General features: G+C 41.5%; 1 long non-coding RNA gene across 7 annotated transcripts in view; it reads right to left on the bottom strand.

Moving 5' to 3' along the window:
* LOC103657445 overlaps nucleotides 1-17138 on the bottom strand; it is a 122885-nt gene that overhangs the window by 73376 nt on the left and 32371 nt on the right. For 5 of the 7 annotated variants that reach the window (XR_566855.2, XR_005838368.1, XR_005838370.1 and 2 more), the window contains exons 3-4: nucleotides 13655-13841; nucleotides 11021-11146 (exon numbers count right to left, since the gene is read on the bottom strand). The exons of 1 other annotated variant lie outside the window; for it this stretch is intronic. This is a non-coding gene — a long non-coding RNA (uncharacterized LOC103657445). The remainder of the gene's footprint in view (nucleotides 1-11020; nucleotides 11147-13654; nucleotides 13842-17138) is intronic. One more of the 7 variants, XR_005838367.1, reaches the window with a different exon arrangement.

Here is a 17138-nt window from a genome sequence, read left to right as displayed (position 1 = left end):
TAACAATTAATTCCATAAGTATATAAGTTAAAAAAGAGGAAACCCCATTAATGAGAATTATTCTCTTTCCGAGGATTGACTCATAAAAATGTTTTAAAAATCCCTTTGATTTAGCAAAAGTGGGTAAAAAACTCCCAGATAACTTCAGTTTCTGTATGCTTTTTTTCTTTGAGTGAAAAAAGAAAAGCTGGTTCCTGATCCTACTGCTCTCGGATGATCCTTCAGAGAAAAGGTATTTTTAAGAAATGATCCACAAAGGAAAACCAACGGAAGTACATTTCAATCCCCCAAAAGCAGAACCTTAATAAAATACTTTAGCAGGAAACTTCATTTAGTCATATTATAGCATAGTGTTGATATCATCAGCCAGTGCTGACGAGCATTCTAACTACAGATCTAAACCAAAATTAAAAATACAAATTACTCTTTAGGTAAAAGAATTATTTTACCAAATGAACGAGGGAAACCTAGGCCTAAGTTACATAGCAATCGGAATATGCCTAAAAAAGAAAGTGGTGATCAAGTAAAGTTGGAAAGCAGCTGTGCTCTTGGTCTAAAATCCCTTTCAAAATATAATGTTACCAAACTGACAGAAAATCAGTTTGTTTTTATTCCTGCTGTCTTGATTCTACAATGAACAATTTGTACTCTAAATTTAAAATGATTGGGAGCAATGTGGTAAAGATGACACACTCCTGGACCAAGCCCACATGCACCATCTATTGCTCCCCAGCTGTGTGACCGTGGGCAAGTCCTTGTAACCCTTTAGGTCTTGCCCCTGACACCATATGTACTCGAGGGCTCTCCATCTCCCCTGCTGCGTCCTGCTGTCCATCATTCTGCTCTCAGGGTTCTGACAGGCTAATGACCCGAAGATGCTGGCTGACTGCGGTAGGGTGAGTCTGGAAGATGGGTGGTCACCCAAGAGAGCTCTGGAGGAAAACCATGTTGGATGAGGTCTTTGAAAGTCTTTAGAAACGACAGCTCATGCATTTCCAGAGTCATAAATTGTCACACAAAGCCAATGATCTCATTTTAATGATATTTGTTATTGAAAGAAATATGGATAACAACTTGTCTTAAAATCATTTCATGATGTTGTGGTAAATAATATCAAGCCAGCCTGGAGTGCTGGCATTTTACACTGCCTTTAAATATTAACAAACAAACAAAAAAGAGACCTCTTGATCTTCTCTGAATAAAAACAGGTGGAATTGCAAAATCATTATATCTATGCGAAAATAAAGAGTACATCTCCATTTCTATCCTGAAGTACAGTGCCATGTTTGCAAAATTATTTTTATTTTGTATGTACCCTGTAGTGCTCAACATTTTAATTGCTACTTCCTCAATAAAATTATTGGAAATCTTCCATCTTGCCATTAGCACTTGCAAAATAACTGTTAACAATATGTTATCCAGACACAGAAACTTTATAATTAACGTTGGAATAGTCTTCAAAGTCTAGTGACTAAAATATATCCTATAAAAATTACTGGACTTCATTCAATGCTGTTCTGCCATTTTAAAGTTCAATAAATGTGTTGAGAGGGAGATATTTGGCAACCCAAGTTGGGCAGTCTGGCAGCGAGACCTGAGATGCTGGAAGTTTTGATTTCTGTTGTGCAGTAAATATACCGAAGGCCTCCAGGGTTTCAGTGTAACCCCTGAACAGCGAAAGGAGATCTGACCAAAAGCAACTCCCAGCGGGAATCCGAACAGTCATTCGGGGCTATATTCCCACCTTGTCAGTTGCTGAGGCTCTGGGACAGGTTCCATTTAAGCAATAAAACACAACAGGCCATGTATATTTCTGGGTGATTATAGCATAACTCAGATTGTCTTATAAGTCATGAGGCTGAAGGCCAAGTGTCTTAACTCCATGAGAAGTGCAGTATTGGCCCTGAAACACAGTGCCTGAAGTGTCTTATTGCTGTCAAGAAATGGAATTTCTACAGTACATTAAGAAAAGGAAAACACTTAGCACAGTGGATTTAAAATAACCATGGCTATGACATCACTGACAGCTAATCAAAACTCTAATTGCAACCAGAGTTCTGAGGCTATTGTATAAAAGGTCTTAACAGACACAGCCATGGATACAAGGAAGAATGATGCCTAGGCCTGTACTCCAGTAGCACAGGGTCCCGAAGCAAGAATGGAATAGGTGGACAGATTTCAGACGATCTCTTTAGCTGTGACTTGGTAACGTTGTCGTTAACTTGCCTTGAGCAATTAAGACCCCCCCCAAAAAAAAAAACCAAAAAAAAAAAAAAAAAAGGCAAGCGGTGCAAACACTTCTTGAATATTTTTCAGTTGCAATCTTCATGTTCCTACAGTTAACTATTTCTTTGAACAATTAAGAGATTAGACAGCATAAATGGGAACAAAAATCCAGTTCAGATACCTTAGAAGAGATGAAAGATTACAATGAACCGAGAAGAGTTTGGGGGTCACATGTTGCTCATGATCCGTGCAAGGAATTTCTAGTGTTATTCAGTTGAAGTTGTCCAAAAGGATTGAAGCCACTATGTGGTCATAAGGACCCAGTTCAGATTTTACACCTGAACCTGCCTAACACCACAAAATGGAACGCTCATTTCAAGGCCCAGTTAACAGCCTCAATAAATTTAGCTCTGCCAAAGCACACACGGAGAGGCATGTTCAGAAGGTGCCACAGGGAGGCATATAACATCATAAATGAGAGCGAAAAAAGAGCGTGTCTCAGGAGTCAGAGGATTTGTGCTTAATGATCTTCTGGGTCACCATGGATAAGTATTTAATTTTTGTGGGCTTCAGTTTCCTCCCAGTGGACTCTCCTCGGGCTCTGGTGACAGGCATTGCTTCCTCAGGCTCGAAAGGAAGCTACTCTGCCATTTCCTGAAAGTTCACTGACAAAGTCATAAAGAGGCAAAACACACTTAAAGGGAAGCTGCCTTTGACACGTCGTGGGCACACGTGTATATCCGTAAACAGAAGTTACATAAGAACTTTGCCGTCAGCCGCAGCAACGATAACCTTAGAGATAAGCAAATACTAACACACTCTTACATAAGATTTTGGAGCAACAAATTCTGCATGTTCTGTGGGTGAAAACGAGTAGCAGTTTGTCCCACCAAGGAGCACACGTAAGTTCTGGAACAAAGGCCCCACAGAACCATGTTTATCTCTTCCTTCTGAATTTATTGGAATTTTTTACCTATATCATACCCGTCAGCCATGGTAAGAGTAATTGTATGCTACCTGTGACAAAGTATTTCTAATAGTTTTGTTTAAATATATTTCTAATAATCTTTATTTATATCACTCTGGCTTCCTTTGGAATGAAAAAAGTTAAATGAGTAACCAAATGGCTAACTTAGATATAAGTAAAATTTTAATTTCTTAAAAATATTATACTCTTATTTTTATGAAATGGAGCAAACGATTATTTTATTAGGTCAAAATTTTATATATTGAGATTTTTAAATTTAGCTTTGTTCAGCCGATCCATTTAAGATGGTTAAGAATCCTGCTTCTGGGGATGCCTGGGTGGCGCAGTCATTAGGCGGCTGCCTTCGGCTCAGGGCGTGATCCTGGCGTTCTGGAATTGAGCCCCCCATCAGGCTGCTCGGCTGGGAGCCTGCTTCTTCCTCTCCCACTCCCCTGCTGTGTTCCCTCTCTCGCTGGCTGTCTCTCTGTCACATAAATAAATAAAATCTTAAAAAAAAAAAAGAATCCTGCTTCTGCAGTTAAATATATATTTTAGTTTAACTTGAAGTGAGCTGCATTTCTAAATTCCAATTTAACCAATGATCCTGTAACAGACCTTTCATAAATGAAAATTTTCACAATTACAATAACCTCTGTCTTTGATAAAAGAACTAGATTCCAAGATACATTCAATTAACGACAGCATCTAAAATATTGTCCCAATTTCCAAGCTTGTCACTGAATAAATTTAATAAAACATGCTCCATTAACATCACTGTTAAAAGGGTGTGGTGTCCTGTACAAATGACGTACTATGCAGAGACATAAGCACTAGGGTCTAATGAGCAGCTAGTAACACGTTAAGTCAGGGCCAGGAGGAACGATATTCTCTTTTCCTGTGCACGACGCAATAAATCAGTGCGAAGCTGCTTTCAAAGCACATGCTACGTATCTTCAAGAGTGTAACTCGGTGTCACCTGTGAACACACGTGGGCTGCCACAACATGGCCAATTCCCAATCACCTGAACTAGTAAATGGCCTAGATATATTAACAAAACAGCCCTCTTACTTTAGACATTGTTTGTAACATACCTGTTAGAGAGGGGTTACTGGGTTGTTCAGGACACTTGGCTAACGGATCCGAAACAGGCATGTTCTTCCCCAACAATCACCCCTCCTCTCTGGCTCCTGCTGAGACACAAGTGCTAGCATGCACGTACGTAACACGGAAGCAAAGTGCAAAAAGCTAGGCGTTCTGTTTGTTTTTCTTTTCCCTTTTTTTTTTTTTTACGATTTTATTTATTTATTTGACAGAGAGAGAGACAGCCAACGAGAGAGGGAACACAAGCAGGGGGAGTGGGAGAGGAAGAAGCAGGCTCCCAGCAGAGCAGGGAGCCCAATGCGGGGCTCGATCCCAGAACCTTGGAATGACACCCTGAGCTGAAGGCAGATGCTTAACGACCGAACCACCCAGGCGCCCCTCTGTTTGTTTTTCGTTGGCTTAGCTCTGCCCAATCACCTCCAGTGCAAAGCGAAGATAAAAATTAGGTTGGATTGTGTATGTAGCATCATTAAGCAACTAAGTAGAGCCTCCTCTTATCCCCAACCCCTAATCCATATTAGGCTCTTAGCATCTTCTGGCCAGTCATCTGGTCCAGAAATGAAAGTGATGACTGAGAAGCAGAGGCACACCTTGATGGAGCAACAAGAGAGCATTTGGCCTTCTCACTGCCCCAGCAGCACAATGGAGGACCACAGAAGAGAGTGTGTGAGCACGAACACAATCACTCTGATCATCAGACCCCAGTTAGTCATCCCAGACCGAACAAGTGGCTGAGCAACTCTTCTTTACTTGGGGAAGGGTGGGGAAGAGGCTGAGCAGACAGGGGCTGGAAGCATGTAAGATTCTCCCTCTCTCTGCTTCCATGTGCTGGGAAATGGGAACAAACTATGGGATTTTTTAAAAGTGATGTATTAGGTGGGGCTAAAAGGAAGTCTGTTTGCCAAGGATGTCCTCTGAGGAGTAGCTTCAAGGAAGAGAACACAAGGAAGGAGGTAGTTGTGGGGTGGGCAAGGCATCTCATCGAGGTCTACGGACTATAAAACACCAAGTGGAGAAGCCTGCTGATGGCTCATCACTCACTGAAATCTCCTTTCCCCAACAACCCATATTCTCCATGTAGCACAGAGACAGTGAAATATAACTTTGTACCACATGGGGTAGGAGTGGGGAGTGACAAACCACTTGTCCCACAAAGCCTGTCTGCTATATAATCACTGAAATGATGTAACTTAAATCTCTCTCTCCAGATGAGCAAATCAAATAAGGAAAAGAAGAGAGGCTAAAAAAGATAGAAATAAAGTATCAAAGAAGAAAAGAAAACAAATAGCTTAAAAGAGCTGCTAAGAGATGAACCAACCCTTGAGTAGTTAGCATGACAGACATTATAATAGATTGAACGGTGTTCCCCTAAAGTTCATGTCCACAGAACCTTGTGAATGTGACCTTATTTGGAAATAGGGTCTTTGCAGATAAAATCAAGATAAGATGAGGTCATAGAGAGCAGGGTGGGCCTATATCCAATATGACGGGTGTCCTTATAAAAAGAAGGAAATTTGGACACCGACATACAGGGAAGATGGCCACGTGAAGACAGAGGCAGAGACTGGGTTTAGGCTGATACAACCAAGGGAAGGCAACGACTGCCTGCAACCAGTGGAAGCTGAGAAGAGGCAAGGAAGGCTGTTCCCCTACAGCCTTCGGGGAGAGCACAGTCTTGCGGACACCCTCATTTTGGACTTCAAGCCTCCAGAACTGTGAGAGAGTAAGATTCTGTTGTTTCAAGCCACCCAGTTGGTGGTAATTTGTTACGGTAGTCCTAAGAAACTAATACAAACACTAATGGTACATCACTAGAACTTTGTTATTTAGCTCTTTCTTCACATGAAAATTTACTTCATCACATTTTTAAAAATAGCCTTTTGCATAGGAAAATAATACCATTTACCTAGTCAAAGGTAATAAATGCACTTGGATTCTTCTTGTACCCGCGTGAATTGACTGGTACCCCCACTTTCCACTGTCCTTGTGATCATCATCATTTACCTGCAAGGTGCAGTATCAGGCAATGAGTATAGATTTCAATCTTGGAGAAGACTGTCTCTGTGCTATGAGGCTTTTGCGGAGATAAAATCTGTAACCCAGCCTCATGAAGGCTATTATCTCTTAAATGATGAAATAAACTGATCTAAGCCACAGTGAGGCTATGAGAATAATTACACAGATAATATGGACAAATTGCAGCATTTCTGCTAAGCAGTGCTTTCTTCCCACTGTAATACATCATATATTTGGGAATTACAAAGTATTTAGGATGAAATAAGCCTTGCTTCTCTAAGTTGTAATAGTGCCTTTTTATAACCTTAAGGAGTTTTTTCCTCTATCTCTTGCTACTGATTAAGAATTACTTCTCTAAATTAGCTTAATTTGCAGCAAGGGATTAATAAATGGGAAGAGCACTAACCTTTGGCCTTACAAATGCACTCAGAAATAACCATGATCAGAGCGATCCTGCTGGGAGTTTTATCAGTCACCGGGATATTGGCAAAGGTGCATTTATCATGTAATGGGTCTAATGGGACCCAACCTTTGGTTGCACTTACATGTTTTGCTAAGTATCCTGACTCAAGGGGAGGTTTTGGTGGGAAACTCCAACTCTTAGCATTCTTCTCTTGGTCCCAATGACTGAGTCCCGAATAAAAATGATAATTACAATGATAATAGAATGATAACAACAGCTAACATTCATTGAACACTTACTATGTGTTAGGCGCTTTGCTAAAAATTTTACCTACATTACCTCACTTAACTTCTATGACATAGGTGCCATTATTATCACCATTTTATAAATGAGGAAACGGATTTAGAGACAAAAAAGGATTGTACGAGTTGAGATCCATCCCAGCAGGGAAAGATGGCACCCTCAAAAAGGGCAAATAGAGTTTAATGAGATTATTTACAAAGTTGTGAGCAAAGTTAAGGGAAACCAACAAGCAATGGTGAAGGCCTAAACCAATCAGGAAGTTTTTACTATCCCTGGCTGGAATACTGCAAGGCCAGCCCGCAGAAGCCAAAGCCTTTGCTAGAAAGACACAGCCATGGTCAATCTGTGACCTGGCAGGCAGGTGACTGGGAAATAAACACTCTGACCTCTCTCCTGTCTCTGATCTCCTAAAGCATTATCCTTTGGCTGACCCAAATGGAAACCAGAGGGCATGAGCACTTAGTGATGTCGTCCTTAGAGGCCAGTCTCCAGGATACAGAGCAGGGTGGAATGGAGAATGGATCTGGAGGGGCAAACGGTGTTTATGCAGCACAATAACTTATTCAGGACATACAACTACTCATCATTGGATGAAGGCAAAATGCAAATCTGGGCTTGATGGTACTGGGCCCTTAGGCCCACCTTTGATGGCTCATCAACCACCACTATGGTCTGCTGCAGCTCCTGACCCAGCTCCAGATCTGCTGGGGTAAATCAGGACACCGTCAGTCCTGTGACCCTCCCTTCTTTATCACGCCTGCCACTTGAGCTACCTCAAACCCAAACACAGCTATTGTCTCCTCAAACTCTTACAGCCCTGATTCATCAAGCACGCCCTTGATGACTGCTGGAAAGTTTGCCTTGTGGTACAGATTCCCTGAGGCAGCAACAAAAATGCACTGCTGAAATCTACTACTATTGGGAGCATGACTGACTAACGCCCCTCCTCCCTCTGCTGCCTCTTGGAGCTGTTTTTACACCAAGAACACACTTCCCACAGGCTCCTCCCAGACAACAACTGAGAACAGTGGTGGTACTCAGACAGGCCCAACCCAGCAAGAGGTGGGTATTCCCCATGGGTGATGTTGCTTGAGGACTCCTCATTAGCCTCATTAGTTCAAGACTCCTCCTTTCCAATCCAATTTCCTCCTCTCTCCTCCTTCCTTCATTCCATAGATGTCAGACCTGCATGTGGTCTGAAGCCTCTCTTCACCTTCTCCAGTTTCTCCCGATAAATCTCTTACATGTCTAATTCCATCCTGGCATCTGCTTTCAATAGGCATGAACTAATGCAAGTGGTACTGGGCGGGTCTGAGGCAACAGGTGGTAAGATGGGAACATGAGACTGGCTCATTTATCACCTGAGGGAAAAGAGGATCCTATCTTTTTTTTTTTTTAATGTAAATTTTAGTGCAATATTGGTTTCTGGAATAGAATTCAGTGACTCATCACTTACATACAACACCCAGTGCTCATCACAACAAGTGCCCTCTTTAATAAATAGGGCACAGATAGCCCCCGGAACAAGTTAGCAGCTCAACTGCTAAAGATTTCATTAGTGGTTATCTGGGAAAATGAGTGGAAGTAAACACCTTGCAGATGAAACAATCCAGGCATTTGAAAGATGTGAGGTAGCCATAACTACAAGAATTACAGAGGTGACCACTTACTGCTAAGTTGTTTTGATGCCCTAGAGAGGGATAATGAAAAACTGGAATCCATTAGCGACAGTTAAAAGCCAAGTAGGAGAGCCAGAGCATATCTCTGGTACCTTCCAAAGAGGCCCTTATTTCCTGGGGTGGAAGAGGAGACACAGCTGAGCAGCATTCTGGAGCTCTGACAGTTGAGTATCGGAGTTTCAGAGATGGCTTGAATGCTCACCCAGGACAAATCTATTATGCTAAGGACCCTGCTTGGGAAAAACAGACCCTGAAATGTGGGATAGGGCCGTCTGGATGGATGCGTCTGAGGATATTGCCTCTGCAAAGCCCTCTTGAGACTGTTGGAACTGTGTGTTTTCTCATCTGGGGGAAGTGGGCATGCTGGATTGAATACATCAGAAGGCCAGAAAATAGTATTCTAGAGAACATATCATTTACTAAGGCCATTAAAAATGCAGTGGTAGAAGGGGCATGACTATCACTAGGAATTCATGGTAGCTGTCCTCTGTAGGCTGCGGCCGATTGAAGAAGAGGCAATCACAGAACTGAGCTCATTAATATTTATGGAAGATAATGGGGCCGTAAAGCACTGGGGGCTGGGTATTTAACCCTCAAAAAACAAGATGTTGCAATTACCACAATGAAGACCCAAATAGCCAAAGCAATCTTGAGAAAGAAGAACAAAGCTGGAGGTGTCACAATCCCAGATTTCAAGATATACTACAAAGGTATAGTAATCAAGACAGCATGGTACTGGGACAAAAACAGACATGTAGATCAACAGAACAAAATAGAGAGCCCAGAAATAAACCCAGGCTTATATGGTCAATCAATTATGACAAAGGAGTCAAGAATATACAATGGAGAAAAGACAGTCTCTTCAATAAATGATGCTGGGAAACTGGACAGCTCTATGCAAAAGAATGCAACTGGACCACTTTTTTACACCATATACAAAAAAACTCAAAATGGATTGATTAAAGACCTAAATGAGAGACCTGGAACCATAAAATTCCTAGAAGAAAACATAGGCAGAAAACATAGACAGGGTCTTTGACTTTAGCCTTAGTAACATTTTTCTAGGTATGTCTCCTGAGGCAAGGGAAACAAAAGCAAAAATAAACTATTAGGACTACATCAAAATAAAAATCTTCTGCACAGTGAAGGAAACCAACAACAAAACAAAAAGGCAGCCTACTGCCAAACTAAACTGAATGGAAGAAGACAGTTGCAAATGACATATCTGACAAGGAGTTAATATCCAAAATATATACAGAACTGATACAACTCCATGTCAAAAAAAAATAATCTAACTAAAAATTTTATTCAAAGAAGACATACAGATGGCCAGCAGACACATGAAAAGATGCTCAACATCACTAATTCTCAGGAAAAGGCAAATCAAAACTACAATGAGATATCACCTTACACCTGTGAGAATGGCTAGAAACAGAAAGACAAGAAGTAACAAGTACTGGCAAGGTCAAGGAGAAAAAGGAACCCTTGTGCACTATTGGTGGGAATGTAAATTGGTACAGCTACTGTGGAAAACAGCATGGAGGTGTCTCAAAAAATTAAAAATAGAAATACCTTATGATCCAGTAATTCCACTACTAGGTATTTACCCAAAGAAAACAAAAAACACTAATTCAAAAAGAAATATGTACCCTAAAGTCTACTGCAGCATTTTTTAGCCAAGATGAGGAAGCAACCCAAGTGTCCATTGACAGATGAATGGGTACAGAAGATGTGGTGTGTATGTGTATATATATATATATATATAGGAATATTATTCAGCCATTCAAAAGAATGCAATCTTGCCCATTGCAGCAACATGGATGGACCTAGAGGGTATTATGCTAAGTGAAATAAGTCAGACAGAGAAAGACCAATACCATATAATTTCACTTATGTGTATAATCTAAAAAAACAAAACAAATGAACAAATATACAAAAAGAAACAGACCTAAAAATACAGAGAAGAAACAGATGACTGCCAGGGGGGAGGATGTGTGAGGGGGATGGGCAGAATGGGTGAAGGGAAGTGGGAGATACAGGCTTCCGGTTATGAAATGAGTAAGTCATGACATAAAAGATACAGCATGGGGAATATAGTCGATGGTACTGTAATAGCAGTTTGTGGTGACAGCTGGTAGCTGTACTTGTAGTGAGAACTGTATAACACATAGAGCTGTAGAATCGCCATGTCGTACACCTGAAACTAATGTAACATCATGTGTCAACTACAGCTCACTACAAAAAAAAAGTTACCATAATGATAATGACATGCAAAACCAAAGGAGTCTTGATCTATAAGGAGTTATGGAGATGGTTAATGGTACCTGTAGGGGCAAAATGGGTGGTGCCCAACTTCTACAATCAGGACAAAAGTTGCAATCCCTTGCTCAGTTTTCGGATCCAGAATCCCCTGACTTGAAAGGGTCCCTCCGAGGAAGAACACTGTAACACTGTGAAAAGGACATATTGTAATGATTTTCTCCAGCTCTTCCCTAATGAGATCTATGGTCATATACTTCTGTGACTGAGTACACTAGCAAGAAATACCAACTCATCAAGGCTACTGGATTCAGAGTCTCAGGTGACACTGAATCCCTGAGACCCAAGCATCATCATGGCCCGCCTGTTAGAGTGGGGACTTACAGAAGCCAGGTAATAAATTCTATGTGATAGCAGAAGTCTGACTTCCAAGTTCCATGGACCCACCAAGCAGCCATTTCCTCAGTTCCCTACCTTATCATTGGAATGGACACATTAGGGAGTTTGAGTAACCCCCACATTGGGTCCTTGGCTTGTGGAGCAAGAGCTATCATAGCAGAGAAAAGCAAATGGAAACCTTTGAAACTGCTCTTGTTTTGTGGACCAAGAGAGTAAGTCAAAAACGATATCACATATTGTTGGTGAAGGGATGGTGGAGATTAGTACCATCACTAAAATCTAGAAGATGCAGGGGTGGTGGTTTCAGTTATATCTCTCTTTAATTCAGCAGTCTGGTCCCTGCACAAACCAGATGGGGCCCACCAAGCCTTAGGCATCTTTATCCAGAAACACAGCACAAGTGATTTTATGGTAATACTTATTGGACACTCAGATTTCATCATTTGAATTCTGATTTATCACTCAAGTTATGGACACTTGTAGATCATACCAAATTCAAACTTAAGGGGGGGTGGTTAAGGCTATGAATTTAAACAAAGAAGATACTATGCCTTCCGGACATTTTACATCATTCTAACTGGGCTCCATCAACAATAAACTCGATGATGCTTTCAAAAAAGGCACATTGCCTCTTGATGCTGTATTGCTCCAAGCTTCTCCACGGACTATTATTCTCCCTATATTTGGCCAGGTATACTACAGCATCTATTTTAAGACAACCTAAGAGCCACCTTTTCCAAGAAGTCTCCCTGAAACCCCATCTGCACACCAGGCTGGTTTAGAGGTCCTTTCTTGGTGCTCCAATAATATCCCTGCAGTTTTATATTTGCCAATAATATCCCACCTTGTTTTATAATTGCCCATTTATATATCTGTCTCCTCACTGGACTGTGAGCCACTTGAGGGCAGGGACTGTATCTCATTCATCTCTGAGCCTCAGTGGTTTAGAATAGTGCCTGGCACATGGTTGGCAACCCATAAGTACTTGTTGAATGAAAGAATAGATGATTAAGTAAATTTAAATATTCTGTGTTGATGTTTGGGTTTTGTACCAGTTTTTCAGAATGCAGCACTTTATGAGTGATTTCTGCCAGAACACATTAGGCTGTTTCATGAATGTGTATGCAGGCAAGTTTCCAATTTATTCTTTTGAACTGGAACAATACCGTTCGAGACCACCCAGTGAGGACTAGTCTCTGTGGTCAATACTCTGCAACTAAGATTGAAACATTAGCCTTCAGTCTACTCTGGATAGAATTCTTGCACACATCATCTCCACAGAAGGTCAGAAAATTATCAACAGCAGAATTACTGATTTAGGGTGTTCCCAGGGGGCTGGGGATTCTGAAGGAGCCCCATACCTGGCTTGCTTGCCACAGAAGGGCCTAGTCTGCCAAAGGTCTCTTTAGCTGATGTGGCTCTTCGAGCCCAGCTTAAAGCATCACTTTACCAGGTTCCACAGAACGATGCCTGCCCTGTGCCTGAGAAAAGAAAGCTTTCAGGGGCGCCTGGGTGGCTCAGTTAAGTGTCTGCCTTCAGCTCAGGTCATGATCCCGGGGTCCTGGGATGGAGCCCTCATCGGGCTCCCTGCTCAGCAGGACCCTGCTTCTCCCTCTCCCTCTGCCTGCCAGTCCCCGGCTTGTACTCTTTCTCTCTTTCTCTCTTTCTCTCTGTCAAATAATAAATAAAATGGTAATAAAAAAAGAAAGAAGAAAAGAAAGAAAGAAAGAAAGAAAGAAAGAAAGAAAGAGAGAGGGAGAAAGAGAGGGAGAGAGAGAGGGAGAGAGAGAGGGAGGGAGGGAGGGAGGGAGGGAGGGAGGAAGGAAGGAAGGAAGGAAGGAAGCTCTCAGATAGCAGTGTGGTCAGTTGTAGCTCAGCCTGACTAGAAACTATCATCGGCCAGATTTTTGCACTGCTTCTCAAACCACACAAGCCTGATTCTCCCGTCTGGGAGTAGAACCTGCTTCCATGAAAGCTACCACTGGGATCTGAGTACACGACTTAGAGAAAGTCAAGTATTACAATACAAGTAACAGGAGCGAACCTTCAAGCATTTGTACACAGCAGCTGATATGCTGGTTATTTTCTGAATGTGCTTCCACTGTCTGATTTATTCCTCCCAGATCTGAAGTATGAGAATATGAGACATCAATAAATCTAGATGTATGCCGTGGCCGGTGCAGAAAGGATCCAAGTACACATTAGGACCAACGAACATCACCATCTATAATCTGATCCTTTGTCATTGCTCGGGAATCTGAAGGAAGGGAGAATATTATGAGCTTCTGAATTACACTAACCTGGATTCTCACCCAGGCTCCGCAACTTAACAGCAGTGTGACCGGACAAGTTACTTCCTCTGATTAATCCTCAGTGTCATTGTCCCTAAAATGGGACAGTGTGTTTAACTGCAAAACTTCACCTCCTTCCATCGTATCATGCTGCTGCTCATTATAAAACATGATCTTTGCCCTTGAATATATGGCTCTGAAAGAAAAATAGGACAGAAAAACAAATAATTAAAATACAATCTAAACACCTTCCAGTTGCTCATTGAAATCTTGGCCCAAGTTTCCAGGAAAACATCACAGGTATAAGAGTTAGAAACAACATAAAAGCCAATGTCTATCTCAGTGTCTGATACAGAAAAAGATACCATGGAATAGCAATTCATGACCATTTAAGTTCAGTTGGATCAAAACTACCCACTTACTCACCCTCCTGGCCCAAGAAGAGTGTTCGTATCAGGCAGGCTCCTCCTGGTTAGCAATGTGGTTTTTTTATACGCAAAGAAAGCGCCACGAAGCCAATTCCACGAGTAAGGCAGGCGGGGCTAGGTAGGGAGAGATAGGTACAGGGCTACCTAGTCAGGCTTACAGTAGTCCCCAAAACACGGCGGTGTAAGGAAACCAGAGATAAGGGAACAAACCAGACCACCCTGCCCCAGGTGTCGGGGGGGGGGGTCTTTTTTTATGAGAGTCACCCGTGACCAACAAAGAATAACCAGCCCCTACAAAGAAGTAAACCATTAAAGATGTTATCACCAGTCCTTACTCAAACCGTGACGTCACAGGAACGTTAAGGCCACAAACTCCCTGGTCAGGGAGGTGTAAATAAACGACTGTCAGTGGAGGCCCGTGTTGGCAAGCCTGTCGGGACCCATCTCACTCCTGAGAGCTTTTTCTGTCTCCTTGTTTAATAAAATTATTTACTCACTCTCTTTTGTCCTCGAGATTCATTCTTGGACTCCCTGTGTGAGACAAAAACCTCGATGTCCTGCTTCACAGACGCCCGTGTCACAATACTCTGCCCTCCAGACATCTCAGCACAGTCTGCGCCAAGTGAAATTGTCACTACCTCCCAGCTACTTCAGCTTCTAGTCTATAAAATGGGTGCATAATACCTATCTCATACAGGGTCGATGTGAGAATCAAATAAAACAGCTTATGCATTCAAAAACATTCCACAAATCATGATCAAGCTCTGACGTGTGTCCTCAGCTGTACGGCTGCAGTGACAAATAAGAAACAGTAACCATTCTAACGGACCCTTAAACGAACATTCATGGCAGGGTGCCCGATGCAATATAATCCTCTAAAAATAGTTGTTCATAGAATTAGAATTCTGATAGCCAGAAGGATGTTCAAGTGCATGTAATTATAAGGGAGACACGTTCCCTTGCCATCTCTTGAACCCCTTGTATACAACAGGATTCTGTGCCTGGGTCCGCACAGTCTTTATGACCCAATTTTGTGGGCGTGAGTACACTCATAAAGAGTACTGCAAAGCATTTTAGCTCTAGAGGACTCCAAGGATAATTTATACCAACCCACACTAAAAAGATACCGCTGATATTTTCTTTTAATGCTGCCTACGTATTTATCATTGCTTCAAACTTCATAAAAGGAATAGCATGTATTTCTAAAATATATTTCCCCAAGTGGGATGATGTGTATTATCTATGCATAGTTTTAGGTGTATCAACCTAAACTGCATTTTATAGTATTTCTTCTGGCTGAGCTTCTGTTTTTCTCATTCCGCCACAGAGTAAGTTATCAGATCTAATTTTGAAATATGAAAGCTATTATCCAAAAAGCACCAATATTTCCAGGTGCACTTTATGGAAGTGGAGAACTATTTCTCAGAAGCATAAAACAGTTGTTGAAAAATGCTTTAAAGTGCCAACAAGTTAGAAGTCTTATGCATTGAGCAGGGTCAAGCTCAGGGGAGCGGAACCCTGAAGTCTATATGCCCCACTCCCACAGTCTTCCTGGGCCTCGTATTCAGACCCACGACAGTCTACACTAAAAAGGGAATATAATACATTCTATTTTGAGAGTTAAAAGCTTTATTTTGTTCCATGTAAACATTTAAAATACATCCTATTTTTACTTTAACTCCATTTGGCATTTCTTTATTGTTTACTATACTGAAAGCCTCAAAAATAGCCCAGGCTCCCTCAAACTTAGAAAAGACCTGGAGGAGAAGATCTTTAGGCAGTCTAATATCTTTGAGCAGTAGAGCTCCAAGCAGAACGTTAGTGATCAAACAACTTCTTCTGGGATCAGACTTCTGGAAAATTCACTCACATGACTGAAAGCCATGAGACTCACTTATGCCAACTTCCCAATTTAATGGTTTACTATTAGAAGTACATTATAGTTTCTGCACAGGTGATTATGCATTTATAGGAAGGACTAGAAAGATGTTAAGAAAGTCTATCATGAGCAGAAAGCAGTCTGCTGATTTTCTCTTTAAGCAGCACTTACTGAATACCTAAAATGTTCTGGGTTATATGCCTGGTGCTGTTCAGGAAAAAAAAAAAGATAAAATAATTGCTTCAATTTATGGAACATTTACACTATGTCAAATATGTTGCAAAAATGATCTCATCATCTCTTTAATTATTACAAAAGCACAAAAGGTTATAAGGTCCACTTTAACAAATGAGAGCACTGAGGCTTGAGAAATAAAGTAACTTGCACAATTACACAGTAGTAAGTAGAACTAGGAATCAAATACAAATCTATTGTTCTGTAAAACTCTAGCTCTTTCTATCACATAATGCTGCTTTTAATTTAATATAATACACAGTTCAGCAAACTAAGGCCTGGGTTCAAAAACCTAGTCTAAAGCCCGCTTTTGTAAATAAAGTTTGATTAGCATAGAGCTAAGCTCATTCCTTTTTGTATTATCTGTGACTGCTTTCTCGCTAGGGCACCAAAGTTGAGCAGTTGCAACAGAGACCTCATGGCCTACAAAATATTTATTATCTGGCCCTTTCATGGAATAAGTTTGCTGAACACTGCTTTAAGACATGATCTTTGTCCTAGCATCGATACCTCATTTACGATAAGCCATTGCCATGCCCAATCTCTCAGGAGCCATCCCAGCAAACTAAGACCAGTTATAGACATACTTACCAAGACACTGAATCCTGAGCTATATGTGAGATTGCCATGACAACGAATATTGTCTTACCCATGTATATACTGTACTTTCTCCTAGTTAGCCCCCTTGAAATCCTACATGTATTCCCACGTTCCTGTCCGTATGTGTGGCTATCTATGGTGCATTTGGCATATGAATGCTTCTTCCTGAAGCAGCCTTGTACTTCCCTGCTCTGGCTGTGCTGAGATCTGACCTAGATTCTTATCTGGAGGCAATGAAATATGGTGGGGGGTTGACCTTAATGACAACCAGCATCATCTTCTGAGGTATTATCCTTAAGGTGAGGTCATCGCATACTGTCCAGGGAAGAGGAGGCTCTCGGCCTCTGGCAAG

This window comes from Ursus maritimus, unplaced genomic scaffold (assembly GCF_017311325.1).
Source record: "Ursus maritimus isolate PB19 unplaced genomic scaffold, ASM1731132v1 scaffold_29, whole genome shotgun sequence".
NCBI lineage: Eukaryota > Metazoa > Chordata > Mammalia > Carnivora > Ursidae > Ursus > Ursus maritimus.
The sequence above is the reverse complement of the archived record's forward strand: the minus strand, read 5'-3'. Positions and strand labels throughout refer to the sequence as shown.